Source organism: Parus major, chromosome 1, assembly GCF_001522545.3.
Source record: "Parus major isolate Abel chromosome 1, Parus_major1.1, whole genome shotgun sequence".
In the NCBI taxonomy this organism is placed as follows: Eukaryota; Metazoa; Chordata; class Aves; order Passeriformes; family Paridae; genus Parus; species Parus major.
Genome location: NC_031768.1, coordinates 67717266 through 67735488, shown reverse-complemented (window position 1 = coordinate 67735488; position 18223 = coordinate 67717266).

Genomic DNA, 18223 nt, shown 5'->3' with positions numbered 1-18223 from the left:
GATTTTGTTCCCAGAGCTAAATTAACTTCCTGGCATTACAAGCCTGGTACCCCCCACTAGGTCTGGCCCTTGATGATCCAAAGAATGATCCAAATATTGTGTTTGATCTCAGAATCTGTACACAGCAGCTCCACTTCCTCCTTTTTAAATTTTGTTTCTATTTATACAATTAACGAACTTTTCCGCATTCATCTTCATTTTCATCATTCATCAGTTTTTGACCTTCAAAACATAGCTGCTAGATCTGTTCCCATAGATTGTTTACATCTAGCATCCTTTCTTGAACAGTCAATTATCCAGGTAACTCTGGAGAATGTCCCTGCCAGTTTTCCCTTTGTTTAACATGCAAATTCTAGAAAGATTTTCTACCTCTGTTGTAAAATCTCATGTGCCCTCATATACAACCCCAGAGCTTGTCAAATTGATTAACTCCAGTCACTACTTTTCCTAAATTTCTTGATGTTTTCCCTGTGGAAAAACAAACAAACAAACAAACAAAGCCCAGAAAAATATTTTTTAACCTCTTCCCTATTCCACTGAAATGCTATCAACATTCTAATCCAATTTTTTTTTTACTGTAACTAGCTGTTATATGTTTACTACCAAAACTACATCCCAAAAACTACATCTTTTTTTGTTTGTGTATACACAAGTATAATACCACATCCCTTTATTCTTGAGCTTGCACCTCTGGCTCACACTGAGCTATTGCCCATCCTGAACCCCAGATCCCTCTCTGCAGGGCTGCTCTCCAGCCACACCTCTCCCAGTTTATACTTGTGTCTGGCTTTACATCATCCCAGGTGCAAAGTCTAACATTTGAACTTGTTAAACTTCATGCTATAAATCATAGCCCAGTGTTCCAATCTGTGTAGATCCCTCTGCAAAGGCTCCTGTTCCTCACAAAAGCCAAAAGCACCTCCCAGTTTGGTATCCCCAGCAAACTCAGTAATGGTGCACTGCACTCCTGCATGCATCTTTGGGAAGTATGAGAACAGGGCTTGATATGCGTATAGAAAAAGAACTCTGTAACTCACAGAGTAGTTACAACAGTAGGTATGAATTTATTCTGCACTGAGGTGCACGGGGGATATCTCCTCTGAAAAGCATTCACACTTTTGAGCTTTGGCTTTCTCTTTTTATCCTTTACAAACCAGGGTTGCACAATACGCCTAATACATATTCATTTCTTAACTTCGCCTGTCTTTGCTTCATATTAAAATTAGTTCCACACCCCTTTGCGGCTGCGCACTGCTCGTTTTTGGTCAGTTCGGTGGTCCGGTGGTCGTCTGGGGGTCTCTGCGATGAGGTCAGCAATTTTCTCCTTGGCTGAACTTTCACCTTGTCTTCTTGCACAAGCTCTTTTTAGTCCTTTGACCACTTTTGGACTTTGGTAACTTTCTTTCCGGCATAGGGGTCCAAAGAATCTCTTTATTCTGTGGTGCCTTTGTCTTTGCATCTTGTTTGTGTATTTTAGCTCTTTATCTTATCTTACAGTCTTGCTCCTTTCTTGCTCTTGTCAGTTCCCCCTCTCTTCTGGTCAGGCATTTCTTTATGCTTAATTCTTAATTCTTAATTTCTCTGTTTCAGGCTGGCCATAGAACGGATCCCTGAGGAGCACCATTGGGGACTGGTCACCAGCTGGATGTAGCCCCCTTTAAAACTCTTTGAGCTCTGGCCTTCAGCCAGTCCTTCAACGAGCACACCATGATAGTTTTATGTGCCATGTTCTTCCATAGTCAAATCTTGTTTCTGTGGTCCTCTTACATTGCTCCTCTTACATTTGCACCTTCTTAACAGAATGGGTCAGGCTGGAGGGGACCACAGTGGGGCATCTGGTCCAACCTCTCTGCTCAAGCAGGGTCATCCTAGAGCACATGGCACAGGATTGCAACCAAATAGTGCTTGAATACTCTCTAGTGAGAATATTTTTTCCACTGCTTCTCTTTTTTCTTCCCAGCTTAGTCCTTGCAGTAACAGAGAGGTTTTGTTAAGCCTTCCTGCCTGAATTAGAGACAGTCTCTTCTTTAGCCAAGCCCAAACTGTGATGGTAGGGCTCCATGTGCATCCTACCTACAGCAGGAACTACTAGCACTGCAGCATTTCCAGTCTCGCTGACAACCCGGGCAACCCGTGATAGCCAAATTCTTAACTCTCGCACTGCCGCTGGTCTAGGGGATGCTTTCTGAGCACATGAGCAAGTCCGGGATAAAAAAGCAGGCAAGCCACGCCACAGGCAAGCAGGCTGTGCCTGTGACCACCACCGCTAAGCACAGTGTAAACGATTACACTTGACCATGCTGGGATCAAGGGCGTGGTTACACCTTGAATCCCCAGGCATCCGTGAGGGAGGAGCAGCCTCCCGTCCGGGGCCCGTCCCGGGGCCCGTCCCGGGGCCCGTCCCGGGACCCATCCCGGGGCCCATCCCGGGGCCCATCCCGGACCCATCCCGGGGCCCATCCCGGGGCCCATCCCGGGGCCCATCCCGGGGCCCATCCCGGGGCCCATCCCGGGGCCCATCCCGGGGCCCATCCCGGGNCGGGGCCCGTCCCGGGGCCCGTCCCGGGACCCGTCCCGGGGACCATCCCGGACCCATCCCGGGGCCCGTCCCGGGGCCCATCCCGGACCCATCCCGGGTCTATCCCGGGGCCCATCCCGGGGCCCATCCCGGGGCCCATCCCGGGGCCCATCCCGGGGCCCATCCCGGGGCCCATCCCGGGGCCCATCCCGGGGCCGCGGCAGCAGAGCCGTCCTGCCCTGCGGCGCCCCCGTGAGGGCTGTAGGGGCGCTGCTGTCCCCGTTCCCTTCCCGCAGCGGGATCGGCGGGAGCCGCCCCCAGCCCCCGCCCCGAGCCCTGCTTGCTCGGCGGGGCTCAAGCCTCGAGTGGGTGTTGCGGCTTCACCCTGTCACCCGCCGGGCCGCACCCCGGGTGTCCGCACCCCTCAGCGCCCCAGGGTTTGTGGGGAGCTCCTGTCACAGCAATTACTGCCGGCTTGAAGGGCAGACCCTCTCCTCCCCGGCTTGACCTCCGACCACCAAACCTTCCTCTCTCCAAGAAGGAACCAACCCACAAAGACATTTGGGCACCTGAATCCTCTGATTTCAGTAGGATTTAGGTACCTAAATATATGTGTAGGTCTTCATTTCTCTCACATTCTCCAGGCAACGTGGAATTTCCAGCTGGGCTTATGGAGAAACTCCCCAAGAAACCCCCTAAAAACCCTCCTTTATTGATATAAAAATAAAGAGAAAATCCCAACTGCCTAGCTGTGGAGCACCTGTGTTCCATAGATGTGGTTGTGTTTCTCCCCCAGAAATTACTTCCAACTGGAGGGGGAGGGATGACGTGTTATTTTTCTTTAGTAGGACTAGTAAATTGAAGAATACCTTTCCTAAACCACAAGCCATATATTACTTAGGATTACCAATTTGCCATCTGTTCCTGGCTAACAAACCTTTGTTGCTCTGAGCTATTTTCCTGCCTCTTTTTATTTTTTTTTAATTTTTGTCAGAATTCCCCTATCTAGACACTGCTGTCCATCAGAAAACTCTTTCAATTTCCTGAAAAAGTAGATCCTTCCAGGTCCATAGCCTGGCCTAGTTCTCACAAAGAACTTCAGGTCAGATCCTCTCCTTCAGGTGGCTTGTTTTGCCTTTTCCATCCTTTCAAACACAAGTGTTTCTTCTGTATTCAATAACCCTGCCACGATGAGACAGTTCAGGCCTGTATCTTCTCTGCTTTAGAGTCTCTCTGGTGCAGGGTAGACTGGTGAAACTGGGGTGCAGCCTGAAACCAGCATTTCCCAAGCCAGCATCTTTGAGATTGCTTCCTTCTGTTCTATTCCTTCCCTCAAGCTGCACCATACCAAGGCAGTGAGAAGCAGATATGGACATCTTTCCCAAACAGGAATGTGTTTCCAGTATCTCTCCTCACTAACTTTCCAGCAAAATCTGTGCCTTGTGCTTGCTCATGGGTTTTCCCCAGCCCCTGTCCTTTGTCTCCCTCTCCTGCTCTGAGATGGTTGCCTACAACCAGGAATTTATGAATGAACTTTTTGTGCAGTCTTCAAGGAGAAAGGACTGCCCTTGCAGGAAATTTGAAGACGACAATGAAAACGCAGCATGGATTTATGTGCATGTGGTGATTCCTGTTTAAGCTTGCCTAATGTGGCCCATTCCTCTTTGGGCATTCTTAGTCACTTACTACTCTCTCCTAGGTTTGTAATACGACTTTCTTTTAATGCACATACCTTGTGTGCAGTTCTCTAAGACTTCATGGGTTTTGGCTGCTATTTATGCTTCTTTTTTTCCAGAAAAGTAATTATGTTCCATCCCAGTTGTGGTGCCATCTAGAAATTCCCCAGCCTTTCCCTCCCACTGGTAGCCTTTGATACCTGTCTCCAGAGCAACATATCATCCTCCAGTCTCTCAGTAAAAAAACATGTGTTTGAGGCAAAACATCCGAGTAGCAAAACCAGAGGCAGCTCTGATCTTCGTCCCGTCCTCTCAGAGCCTTGCTGTCTCTGAAATGTAGCAGCTTGGTGTTTGCTGTCTCCAACTTCTCCCACTGTGTTTTGTTTCTCAGGTTCTGGCAGAGTTAAATTCAGACAGAAAATACCTAATCACCTTATGCAATGTTTTCACCCCAAACAGGACTGGTTCTCCTGGTATTTGGAAGCCAGGGAAGTGTTATGTGAAAACTTGTCTCCATCACTGGAAAAACCCAGGCCCACCACTTGGCCCAGGGCCTTGACCTTGAGCAGGGTTCACTGAGCCTGACAAGACCATTACTGTCTCTGTTGCCCTATGGCACTCCCTCACCGTGAAGCCACTGCATTCCTGCCCAGTGACACAATGACTGGGATGTCCTGGGACTGCTGAGGCTCATCAGAGCTCAGATCACTGCTCAGCAGTGCTCAGGAGGAGCACCAGGCTCCCACCCTTCCCAGTCACTCAGTGAGGGGTGGTGGAGAATTGCTTGTTGAAATCAAGAGTGAGTCCCTCTGCCTGGGGAGGAGATGGGTGTTTACTGTGACACCCTTTCCTCAGAGGTAATGAACTGATTCCTGGTAAATATAGTGTTATCAGAAATAGTAGCAATTTTCCTCAAAAACAAGGGAACAGTTTGACTCTTTGTCCCTGCAAATGAGATACATGACCTACTGCCCTGGAAGAGGGAGCACAGTGGGAAAGCAAGGCTGGGAGAGCCAACTGAGAGTGCTCTGGGTCTGGAGTGCCACATCATGAAAATCAAAACAAGTCTGCAGTATTACAGGAGCATTAATAGTCACAGAGATCTGTCTTTTGCCCTTCAAGGGAGAGAGCCAGGCCAGGAGCACTGGAGCTATTAATTGAGACACAGAGCAGTCATTTGTACATTTAAATAGTAGAAAGCTAAATATGTTCTGCAGTCAGTCCTAGCAAAGGACACTGATTGGGACAGGCTCCTTTCAAAACCTGACATCCAGCCACTCTGGGCTGCCTGACACAGCTCTGTAAGCACAGCTCTTTTTGCCTGGCTCTTACCAGGCTTCCTGAAAGACAGCAGTTCCTCACATCTTTTTCTTCCTCAAGTCAAAGGTAATAGCAAGTAAGAATTGAAATGGTCATAACACATAGCTTCCAGCATAAATAAACAACCTCAGTGATTTAAAATGTCCTATTGATTTTCGAGGTGTGTGTGTTGGCATTTGTGCTGAAATATCTGCACCCTGGACAAATCTATCCTCTGGCTCTGCCCAGAACTACGTCAGCCAACCAAGTGTTGCCCTTACAGCAGGACTTCAAGCATTCCTTCAGTTTTTCCCCCAGAAAGAGATTTGCTTCCCATTTTTTCAGTCTCTGTATGGTGCAGCTTCCAGGTGTTGCTTGAGGAAGATGAGACACATGTTTTTCGGTAAACCTTTCTGGCAGGACAAGCATATTGCAGCTGTCTTCTATTACTGTCACTTTGCTTTAGCCCAGGTGCTCCAGCTTGTGTCAGACCAACTTGGTGTGCTGGCACAATCTCTGCTACTTGTTTTCCCATGCCTTAGTATATGAGATGCAGAATTAAGGGGCCTTATTTCCAATTCTTAGCCCAAATGCAGCATCATCTTTACCAGCACTAAGCCAGATAGCTGTTCGCTTGAGATGCTCTTGGAAAGATCTGTGAGGGCAGTCTTCATCCCTCACCACAGTAAGAAATGATGGTTGGTTGGCCTGTTGAAAACTCTGAGCTGCTGAATGCAAATTAAGCAATGGTTGGAGACAAGAATATCTCTCAAACAGAATGCAAAAAAAATGGTGCTGTCTTTTTACAGCCTTACCAGAGACCTGCTGATGACGGAGTGTAGAAAAATATCTGGCATCAAGTGTAGCTTAAAGAAAACCTTCCCTTTGCATGTAGTGAAATCACTCCCTTCCAACACTTTTACAGGAATCCTTTAAAATCTCTCCATCAGAGTTCTGATCTCTCCCTACTTTCAGTCTCCTCTTTCTTTGGTGCCCATCCCTTCTGTTGAAATTCAGCATGTAGGATTTCCCAAATAACAAAGAGACTCTGTTTCATGCACATACATGTGTTTCACACCCTTCCTTTTAAAGATCAGTTTGTGTAGTCTCTAGGGTTTATTGCATGTCTTGTCTTATCTGTGGTGCTGCTTCCAGTGTTGATAAAACTGCTTTTAGCACCACACCAGTTTGGGCATCTGTATCCAATTTTAAATAAACAAACATCCAGTTTGGTTTGGGGCTGATTACCCATGTGTGCTCTGGCAACCTCTGTCAATGCTGCAAAATGTTGGAGCCGCTGAAGGTTTTGCGTCTCCTTCCAAATGACAAACATCATCTCTGTTTGTGGTGTCTGCAACAGAGCCTGCAGGTCCTTGTGCTGTGTCTTTTTCCTGAATGGCCTCCCTTTTTCACTGGGGTATTCTCCATTTTATTTCACATGTGGCACCTTGTACTGTGCAGTAACCACGCAGGATTAAGGCAGCTGACAGAGGCTTCTCCCTTCAGCATCACTGGCTTTTGAGCACTGTGTATCAGGAACCTCACTACAGCTGCACAGCATGTCCTAAGTAGCTCTGGCAAAGGCCTCTAAAACACTGATATTGCTGAGGAATGCCCAATCACGAGTCTTCTCTTGTTATTATTCTCTGTGTGTTCCTGGGATTCCTTCCCTCTTTGCACTAATACCATCTTTGCTCCCTCCTGCCAGAGGGTGCCGGAGTGTGGGCTGTGATTTATTGGCTAGTGGAGAAGGGGGTTGCTGGGATTTTTCCCAGAAAGCACGGCACTTCCTCAGGCTAGTTTGCTAAAAGCTGAGTAGAAGCACGCTGTGGAGACCAGAACAGATGGGCAGCTTTTATTTAAATGAGAAAATGCTCTATGGTGACAGGAGGGGGAAAAAACTTGAGAAGAGAATGAGAGAGTTCTCTGAATGTTCTCTGCAGGAATCCAGCTCTAACAATGGCCCTGAGGTCTGGATGCTCCCACTGCCAGATGCTGGCTCCAGAACAATTTATTTCAAGGCTGGGGATGATTAGACAAAATGGAAAATAAGATTCAAGCAGTCTAGCCAAGGATCAGGCTGACAAACTCTCAGAACAGCACTGCTCTGTATTTGGTGGACCAAGAGCTGAAAATATGTTTTTCTTCAAGTGATGACTTTGAAAATGCAAAAGCCTAGAATGCTGAAGCTGGCAACTTGAATTAGCATTTCATAAGAGATGGGATTTTTTTTCTTTTTTTTGTACAAGATTGATTCTACTGGCAAAGTTTTCACAGTTCTGCACATCCCAGCACAGCACAGAGAATTCACCAGCAGGTCTCATGATTAAATGTTACAGGAATTATTTTTAATTTTTGTGAGAGATCGCTGGGTGTCAGAGAGGCTGTAGCTTGACACTGATTTGATGCCAGGGAAAGCAATTACAGCAGATACACACACCAAGAACTCCAAAAAGCAGCAGGCGACATTGCAGGGTCCAGTAGTCCCCTAGGAAACAGCAAAACATGTTATTACTTGATGCCAACAGTTAAAGAAATATCAGCAATAACCTGCACTGCAGCAGATTTTCTGAACAAGCTAAAAGCAGTCTGTACTAAGGAAGGCAAAATCAGTTTTGTATGCATCTGGTGCAGCAATAGCTGCTTATTCCAATGGCTGAGGTAATAAAGGACACAAGGGCCATTAGACACACATCTGACTCTTGGGAGAAGAGGGAGTAGGTCACTGAAAAAGAGAGATTTCACACTGAGAAAGTACAGTCTGTTTCAGGACTATGATAGGAACAGATACTCCTGAGAAGATGTACAAATCTCTTCTGGCTCAGCACGCCACGCCGTGTTGGCAGGCAATTATATGTACCAAAGAGGTCCACACAGCCAGAATCAGTATCCAGGACACCAGCATGGTTTGAGATGGTGTCCACAGGAAGACATCTGTTGAGTTAAAACCTTTTAAATACTGCTGCTGAGCTGTAATTTAAGTGAAGAACTAGCCATGACGGAGGCTTAATGAGAATCCCCATTCAAGCTGAGAAGCTAAAGGCAAGCCATGGCTGGCCATCAGGCCTCATGCAGCCCCAGTTCCTGCAGAAGAGCTGCCTTACAGCACACAGCCCCATTCAGAGCTGCAATGTGGTGTTTTGTTGTCACAAGAATTAAATCACTGACACGAATGCAAACAGACATGCCCAGCTGTTTCAGTGGCACTCGGATTCTCCTCTCTGCTCCTGCCTCCACTTCTCACACAGAGGACTCAGTAAAAATGAGGGGAACTATCCTTTCTTTGTAGGCTATTTCTTGTGGAAGCTTATCTGATATTCCTCAAAATTAACTCTGCAAAATAAAGCTTGGGAAATGGGATGGGCCATGGCATGGTCCCAGCTGGTGCATTGATTGTGTCCCTCCTGGCTGGTGGGTGCATTCATGCTGGTTGCAGAGTCCTCAGGATATGTCTGACAACTTAGAGACCAGGAAAAGCTGGAACACAACCTTTAACTAGGCTAGCAGCCAGACATGCACTTGGCCAGGTAAACTTGGTGCCAAGAACATGCTAAATTTTATGGGTATTTTATGGGTATCTCTCCCTCATGTCTGAGCTGCTCTCCAAACACACGTAGCTGCATTTGAAGGTGCAAGATCAGATATTTATTCTTTTAAATTTCTTTTGCATCTAAGACATTTGGAAAGACAATTAGCCTCCCATTGTAATATTCATAAGCATGACCTTTACCACATGGTAGTGCATGGCTTTATTGTCCGGATGCTTTGTGATCATCTGACCAAAATGTCGTGACTGTTTCAAAAAGCTGGACTCATCTGAATGCAAGCAGATGTGGATTCACAAGGGAAAGCATTCATTTCCATATCCAATAGATCCCTAGCAAGAGCCAGCTGAGGACATCTCAGAGCATCACCATGGAGCTGAACTCTCACCTGGGTGTGACCAATTTATTGGGAAAAAAAAAAATAAGGGTATCCCAAAATGGTTGGTGCTTGGAAATATTTGAACTGTGGTACTGGGACTGAAGCGCAGACAAGGAAGTGATGGCGGGCATAGGAGGAATTATGTTACAAGATGATCATTAGCTCTATTTAAAACTCACCTCTTTTCTGCCAGCAAAATGTGCCAATGCCATGACATTGAAAGAGGAGGTCTTCCAATGAGAAAGAAGGATATGGTGAGACTGGGATGATGAGATATGCCTCAAAAATGCTGTCCCACAGAGAGAAAAAACATCACCACAGGCTCCCATGTAGTTCTCACTCACAGCTGACCACGAGCAGTTCTTCCTGTCAGGTTGTTCCAACTTGCTCTCACAGGGAATGCAGTGAATCCAAATGTGAGGCAATTAGCTTGTGGTCCTGGCAGCCCAGGGGAGGACTCTTGCCACAGCAGGTGCCCTCTCAAGAAGCCCATTGCCTGAAGCCAGAAGCTGACTGATTGCAGAACTGACTGCTGGCTTATTAGGAGTGTTACCAGCCACAGATCAAAAGCTGGCTGAAACCTGCTCAGTAAAGCAGGATGATGAAACATGATCAAAGGAGCTCTGCCCTTCAGGACACTGAATGAGTCTCAGCTAGGAATGCAGACAAAAGTTCACCTATCCTCCTGGAGAGCTGACAAAGACATGCATTCTGATCACCCAAGAATTGTGCAGGCTGAAACATTCCCATGTCCTTGTTAAAGGAGAGGAGCTGACTTGTTTCACCTGACCAGCAAATAATATTGTTTCATGTCTGACAATTCTGGGCCAGCCACAATTCATGGGGTTTATCATAATACTGGTTTTAATCCCTTAAAGTCCATCTTTGGATTGCCAGAAGAGAGGCTGATGTTTCCAAAGGCTGCAGCTTTAGCCTTCTCACTTGGAGACCTTCCTGTTTCACAGAGTGCATTCATCACAGTTATGAAGACTATGAAGGATCTGTCTAGCAGGAGCTGGTTGCACACACAAGCTATTATTGACTTACTGTGTCCTACTGTGACTGTGTCCTTTCTTACCAGCACACTTATTCCAGTTTATCAGAAATTTGTGCTACATATCTATATATTTTCATCAGGAATCTGAGAGTAGACAGAACAGGAAAACATTATGGACATTTTGGACACCACAGGCCCCTTGATAAAATTTCTTCTTTGGTGATGGTATGTACCTTCACATACTAGTCAAAGAAAATGTCAGGATTCCATTTGTTTTGTTTTGTATCTGAAAACTGTATACTCTTCTCCTTACTATAACTTGCCTTGCCTTGCCTCCTTCCAGTCACCCTCTCGGGTTCATAAGAAACAGGACCAGACCAGATGCTGACCTATCTGCCCTCCTGCCCCATACTGTAAGGAGGGAACACAGTGTTTTGTAGCAGTTCTGCTTTCCCAATGTGTTCATCAGAGACTGGCACATCTTTGTCTGGTACCTTTGTCACCATTCAGAATAGGGGAAATCCTTGGGTAATCCCCTCTTCATAATTGCACTAAGTGGGAAAACAACCAACACAGATGTATCCACCCCCACAGTCTTACAGTCTTCAGTGTGAGAAGCAGATGCACCAGTAACTCCAGAGCCTTTCCTTGCAATGGTGGTTCTTGAAAAGCAGATATTCTCCTTCCCAGGGTATCCACTCATTGCAGTTTGCTTGGCAGGGACAGTACCCTATCCTGACTCTTTCTCCTGACAGACTTGGTGTGAACAGCTTTCATGTCCATGCCTTTCTTTCTCATTCACTGGCCACCAAATTAGGAGCTCCTGTGCCCAGAAAGTTGTTTTCCATGGTTTACTGAAAAATGAAGGAAGCTTAGAACTCTTTATTTTTGTTCTGCATGCAAAAAAGGTCCAGGGCAAGGCTGACAAGCAAAAAAATAAAACTGGAGTCAGTTGTATTTTTTCTTCATCCGGCCAGTGACTCATTTGGCACTGCTGTTTCAGCTCAAAATTAAAACTTAGATATGATCCAATTTTCAACCCATAGAAGGAGGCATTTTTCTCTCTCAGTTCCAGGATTCTCCCAGTAGGCTACAAAGGGTTCAGCAGATAGAATGTTTTCTGTGCTGCATATAATGAAATTGTATTCACCACAGTTTCTACTAGGAGTTTTTGAACTCCAGGTTTATTTCTTAAACAGCCACCCAAGATTTTATTGCCAGAACAAATAATTAAAGAGAGAATGGAGAACCTTGTCTAATGGATATATGTATCTCAAAGGAGATAAAATGATAGGTTTTAGTCAGATCATTTTTTAGGGATTGTATCACAGAGATGATATGATCAATTATAGAGCAAATTTATATGAAGCAAAGGTTTTTAAAAGTTATGCCTGCTTACCCATATCAGAAATTCCTTATACTGCTCAAAAATAGAATAATCATCCATTAAAATAATTATAACTTAGAAATGAAGCATTAAAGAAAGGTAATAGAATGTGAGCTGTCAGCCTATGTGATATATGTGTGATTGACCTCTCTGGATGGATCAATTTTCCAGTTGCAATGAAGCTGTGCTAGGAGCTACCATTCTTAGACTGATTTTAAAAGAACATCCAAATATAGCTCTATTATTCCATATCTATTTCTAAAAAAATTTCTCAGCTAATTCACTAGTCTCGAGGGCAGTGATTCTACACAGGCTTCAGACTACTTGTGCTTTGGAGAGTCCTGCCTAGTATTTTTGGTACATCGAAGCTTGAACTCTAAATTTGAGAGCAACTTGACAACATTAGGAAATTGAGCACTTTGAGATGGGGAGTGGCTCCGTAGCAAGAACAAATATAACAGTCAGGAAATCTTTCCCCTTAAGGAATTACATTCATAACCAGAATGCAAAATAAATCAGCTCATGAAAAAGTAGAGCAATCAGCTCGTTCCCCAGCATACAGATAAATCCAGTCCCATGAACTATAGCTGTGTCACCCAGCTGCATTCTCCCTGTTTTAGGCACCTGTGTGTGAGGAAAGACAACCACTCACAAGAGCCAAATTCTGTCCTGGACCTCTCACAAGGGACCACTGATTTCAGAAGGCAGTAAACTCTGGATGGTGCTAATTGCACTGGTAAAGCCATTACTTTCAGAGAACATTTTTCTATAGTAAAAAGCCCAGAGTCCCATTCTAGGAACTGATATATTAAATAAGGTTCATGTCTTCACTTCATCAGTGATTCATGTAAAGAGGTTTTTTAGGGCTCAGAACCAATCATTTAGCCTCTGTTTAATATTTTAAGCTCAGAGAAGAGCTCATTTTTCTCTTCAATTTCTTTTTTTTCTCCTTAATGCTTAGGTAAACATAATGCATGGCAATATTCATGTTCCAAAACCAGTTTTGCTTATCAGCTCTCCTCAAAGCATGTGTCTGTCAGAGACTTCAGCACAGGACCCCATGTTCAATTACAGCTTCTGCCTTTCAGTCCTATTAATCAAGACATGACAGAGATAAGTGTCGCAATGCATCTTCCCATCCTTCACTTCCTTTCTCATCAGCCACTCTCACCGCAGGAATAGCTGCAAAATTGGTCATAGTTGTCCAGGTTATTCTCCTTCCTCTAAGTTTACTGGAAAATACTTGTTGATTTGTGTGGTTTCACAGAGGTCATTTAATGCATTTCATCTGCAGTAGTGCCAAGGATCTGTTTGTACAAAGCCTTCTGTGTGGGGAGCTGCTGTTGACTCTGGTCAGCTACAGAAAATTTAAATACTCAGAACTTCATGAACTCCATACAGAAATAGAAGTGAATCTCCAAGAAAAGAAGAAAAAACTCATTTTGGACAATTCCAAAAGAAACATTCCAGTATCTTGACTCAGTTGGAGAGCAATTAAGATAATGTGGAAATTAGATTCAAAATCTAGCAGGAAAGAAAGGCTCCCACTGCTAAGAGAAACAGGATGTTTCTGATGCTTGCAGGAGATGCTAATACATAACACATATTCTGGTATAATGGAGAGCACCTAGATTGTTACTGCAATACTAACTTCTGTTTTAGTATATAAACCCTATATTTTCACTCATTTACAGCTCTGCATGCTTTTTTTTCTTCTTTCCTTGCTTGTCATTGTCCCCTCATGCACATTCCAGGCAGGTCTGCTGTAAATCCTTTTCATCACACTGTCACACTTATTGACATTTCAAGGGCATTTTATTTGAAATGTTAAGAAAAGCAGCACTTTGCAGCCTTCCAGGAAGAAGCATCAATGACTGTCAGCATAATGTTGTCCCATCTCCAGCAGGACCCAAATCCTGAGAAGCAGCATTTGGAAACAGGAATATCAGAAAAACTTCTAAAGGCCACCATACAGTTTGGGTTTACCTGTGACACCACTTCATGGCAGCAATTAACTCACAGATTAGTGCTGTAATTTAGCACAAGCTGCCTCATTAATTTTGCCTGGCTTGTCTGTAGTTTTACCCTTCCACCTGCGGTTGTGCTGATTCTTGGCATCCCTTGTTGCTTCCTCAGCATGCAGCTCTCCCCAGTTCCTCTTCTTCCATTATTTTTCACATCACAAGCTCACTTAGAAGACTGCATTCAAAAATTACTGCTTTTTTAAATGATCAGCAGCAGATCCTCCCCTGATGTCATTTATAGTAGTCCTTGACAATTAATGCTCGAGGCCATTGAAGGTGTTGGAGGATACAACAGTTGGGCTGCTGTCAAGCTGACAATGTTCTTTGAGATAGGAACTACATTGCCAATAGGTAAAAATATGTATCCATAGATAAAAAGATGGTGATAGTGTCAATATGGAGTCTAAAGAGGACCAGCCTTTGAACTAGAAGACATTTGGCAAAGAGCATAACCAAAGGTGACCTTGAGTAATGGAGTGTGTGGTGTGGGGCTTTGAAAGGTTTGGAGAAGATGGTAGAAACCAGATGGTAGAGCAGGCCCTAAATCTTTGTAGTCACATGGATGGAGAAGGCCAGTGCAGCTGTGCACAAGTGGAGGCCCGTGGGGACAGCTGTGCTCCTCTGCACCTGCTCAGCACCAGGGCTTTGCTGCTGAACCCCAGCTGGGGCAGCGGGTGGTTCCACGTGAACGAATGGGTTTGTCATACGCTGTTTTCTCTATTCAAGGGGTACCATTGCAAAACAGAAACATGATACGGCACAGAGTAAAAGCTCTTATTCACTTTTAATCTGCTGGAACAGCAGTATTTAGCAATGGCAAAGAAGAAAAAAAAAAAAATGCCACTGCAGACTAACTAGATACCTGCGTCTCTAGTTATTATTTCTCTGCTTTAAAAAAACCCCAAACCAGACCAAGTACGGGATGCAGATTTTCTTGATCTGCTCAAAAGTAATTTCCCTGATGATGGATTTCTCTTTCCTATCATATCCTCTTCTGTGTCAATCCTGTCCTTGTAACAGAGCAGCACCAGCTGTCATGGATATCAGAAAGGAGTGAATCAAGGACTGGCATTGTTTCCTCACTCTCCGTCACTCTTCCCTCAATTGCTTTGTTTCTTTTTTGGTTTGAAAAAGAAAAATCACACAATCAATGATATGCCAATATGAGATTAGCTTTGCTACCCACCCTCTAGAGCTGCAGTGAAACTGTGAAATCACGGTCTTCAACAATATGTCATTGATGGCCTTTCAAAGTGGGACAGAAAACTCTATAAAGTCTCATTTCTTCAGAATGACTTCTCTGTTGTTTTTTCATATTTGCCCTGTGGGATGTTTGGCAATTTGTCACACAAGCACACATAACCAAGTTGACTTATCACACACAGTTCTTTAAAATAACACTGGAGGAATTCAAGAATTTTACTTAACACAATATTGTGAAGAAACACATCAGGATTCTGTTTGCATTAGCTATAATTTCCAAATGTCCCAGTGGGTTTGTTCAGCTGGAGCTTGCAATTAAGCTGAAGTTGTTTATGCAATAATTAAGTTTTTAATCATGGATATCTTTTAGAGCTCTATTTGTGGAAAACCATTATTTAAGAACAAACCTATGTCCAAGATCAATGGTTGTCTTGGGTTAGACAAACATCTCAAAAAGTGACTAAGACGATACTGAGGGAATTTTCTATGATACCAACAATTGTCACTGGTGCCTCCTGTGCAGTCTACATTTGAGAGAGTAATGAGCAATTCAAAGCCCTATTTTCCAGCATGCCCAGACCCTGCCTGCTTACATGGTCTATGAAAAGAAGCCACCAAAACACCCTAGGGAGGGGCACCATAGTAGACTATGGTTTGAACACAGGCCCTGCCCCTCACAGTTTATGCAGAGCCAACACTGGAAAGTCTGACATCTAAACCACTTTTTTGGATATCAATGTCATAGGAAGCATCTGAGCAGGACACTTAAGGGTTCATCCACCTGTTTTGTTAGTGCTTAGCCTGTGGTAGCACTATACACTGGAAAAGTTTGTTCACAAATAACCATTCAGGTTGGTTTTATTGCAGATTGTTTTCATCTGCTGCCTATATAGAGCAGGACTCCAGTGCCACAACCCTCTCCAGAGAGTGAAAACCCTCTCTGTTGGCCTCCAAAGTAGCTCTACATTGGCATGAGGTTGTGAGTCCTCAGCATCCTACACCTGGTGCAGCTCAGTCCACATGATTTGCACTTCCTGCTATGGTGGTGCTGGACACAATATTTCCACAGCCAGCAAAGCAGTGATTCATGTGCCACAGCAACATCTGATCCCAAAAGTACCCCCCAGGCTTTTTGTATGGGAGGGATCTGTGTTCCTGTGGACAACTCTCCACAGCATCGGCTTTAACTGTGCAGAAACATCACTGGGCCACATCCTCAGCTCTTGCTCAATCTCTCTTCTGGGCTTGTTTACCTTTACAAATAAAGAGCAAGACAGAGACAACAAGGTAGAACAAAAACAGTCTCTGCCCTTTCTTTGAACAATGCATGAAATCATAGTGACCTCGCCCTCACTGAAGACTTTCTGGTGTTGCCTTAATAAAAATAATTATCCTAATTGCTCGCTATAAGTATTGCAGGTTGACAATAGTTGTGTCTTATAAATGAAAACATGAAGTAAAAAAAAATATGAAGCAACTAGTCTTACAAGGAAAAAATCTAAACATTAAATCCACATCACAATAAGACATGAAGAATGTGGCAGTAGCATCAACATAAAACAGCACAAGTTAGAAGTATTTCTTTAGTACTAAAAGCTTCATCAGTTTCACAAGCCTTTTGGTCCTGTTTGTGACCTGACCTCCCCTGAGAAAGCCCATGTCTCAAAATGAGGGCTTTCAGGGTCCATGTGCCACCTTCATAGCACCTGAGGCTGATTTAGAGCTATGCACATCCAGTGGAGAATATCCATTTCTTTGAGTAAAACACTTACAATGTGCAAAATTTGGTGATATAGCTCTTTCAAATGGTTATTTTCTGCCAAAATCCTGATTATGACCTGGGATTGTTCAGCCTGGAAAAACTGAGGCCCAGACAGAGGGGACCTCATTGCTCTATAAAACAATAGAAGCCCCTATCTAAATTTCATCCATCACAAAAATTTTAGGCCATGACATACCTTCAAGAGCACATACTTTTATAAAATTGCTGATGCTCTGATATGAGTCAGTCCGTGAATCACAGGAGATACACCTGAAAACCCTATAGACCATATTCTGTTCTGTATTGTTAAAGAATTATTTTCTGTCATACAAATGACTCTATTCTTTCAGTTTGATACTTTTGCCCTTCCCTCACCCAATTACTTCCTTTTTTGCCTTGTAAGAGTTGCTTATTTGTCCCTGGCTGGAGGCAGATCCTGCCACAGGTCGGTGTGCCGGTGCGTTCCCCTTGTCACTGGGCTCAGGGGTGCATGTGGGACCAGTGGGAATGCTCTCAAAGGCTGGGATCTTCTTGGTTCTCATCAGTGCTTCAGGAATACCCAGAAATGCTTGCCAGGACTATGTAAAAACTGCATAAATGATACAAGTATGCTTTTAAGAACTTCTGTGTGGAATCTCAGCTGGGGCTCTTGTGCAACCTTTTTCTCATCCTAAAGGGAAGCTTCATGCTGGAATATTTTGCCACAAAGAGCCTAAAGCATGTCAAGGAGTAAAGTATGAGTGCACCATCAGGCTGAGGTACACAAGGACTGTCTGTGCTGGAGATCTGTGGGCCATGAAGGACATGTGCCCTTGTGGCTGCATGCCGGGGTCCAGACAGGGTGAGCCCATGCAAACCCACATCTGGAACAGCGAATTCCTGGCCAGGGCAAGGAACTGTGTTGCTCATGAGAGCAGCAAGTTGATTTTCCTGGTGGTAAGTATTGTTTTTCCATGGAAAACAGCTCTCTATGTGATGCTGGAGTGTGGAAACCTTCAAAAGATAGAGAAAAAGAAAAGCACTAGGGATGGGAAAAACTTTCTCATGATTTTTTTATCCGGTGCTAAATCAATTTACATCCAGTTCTCTTCTGACCAAGTTGTCAAGATGAATTGGCACAATCACGCTGGGGAGGGAGAAAAGCAGTTTTCCCACAAGTGCTTCAACATCCATCTTTCCATCCCTGAACAATTACCCTAACTGAAGAGTGGAGGTCAGCTTCAGGAGGAGATACCCAATGCATTAGGTAGATGTAGGTGTCCAGGTAGAGAAGAGTTCACTCCTGCCCAGGCACAGGAGCCACCTGGGCATACTCCTGCCAGGGACAAGCCCAGGTGTGACTGGGCTTCTCTCATGCTGCAGCACCAGCAGGACTCTCCTCTTCCATTATTGCAGACAATTTTCCCAAACCTGAGTTCATTTTTCCTGCAGGT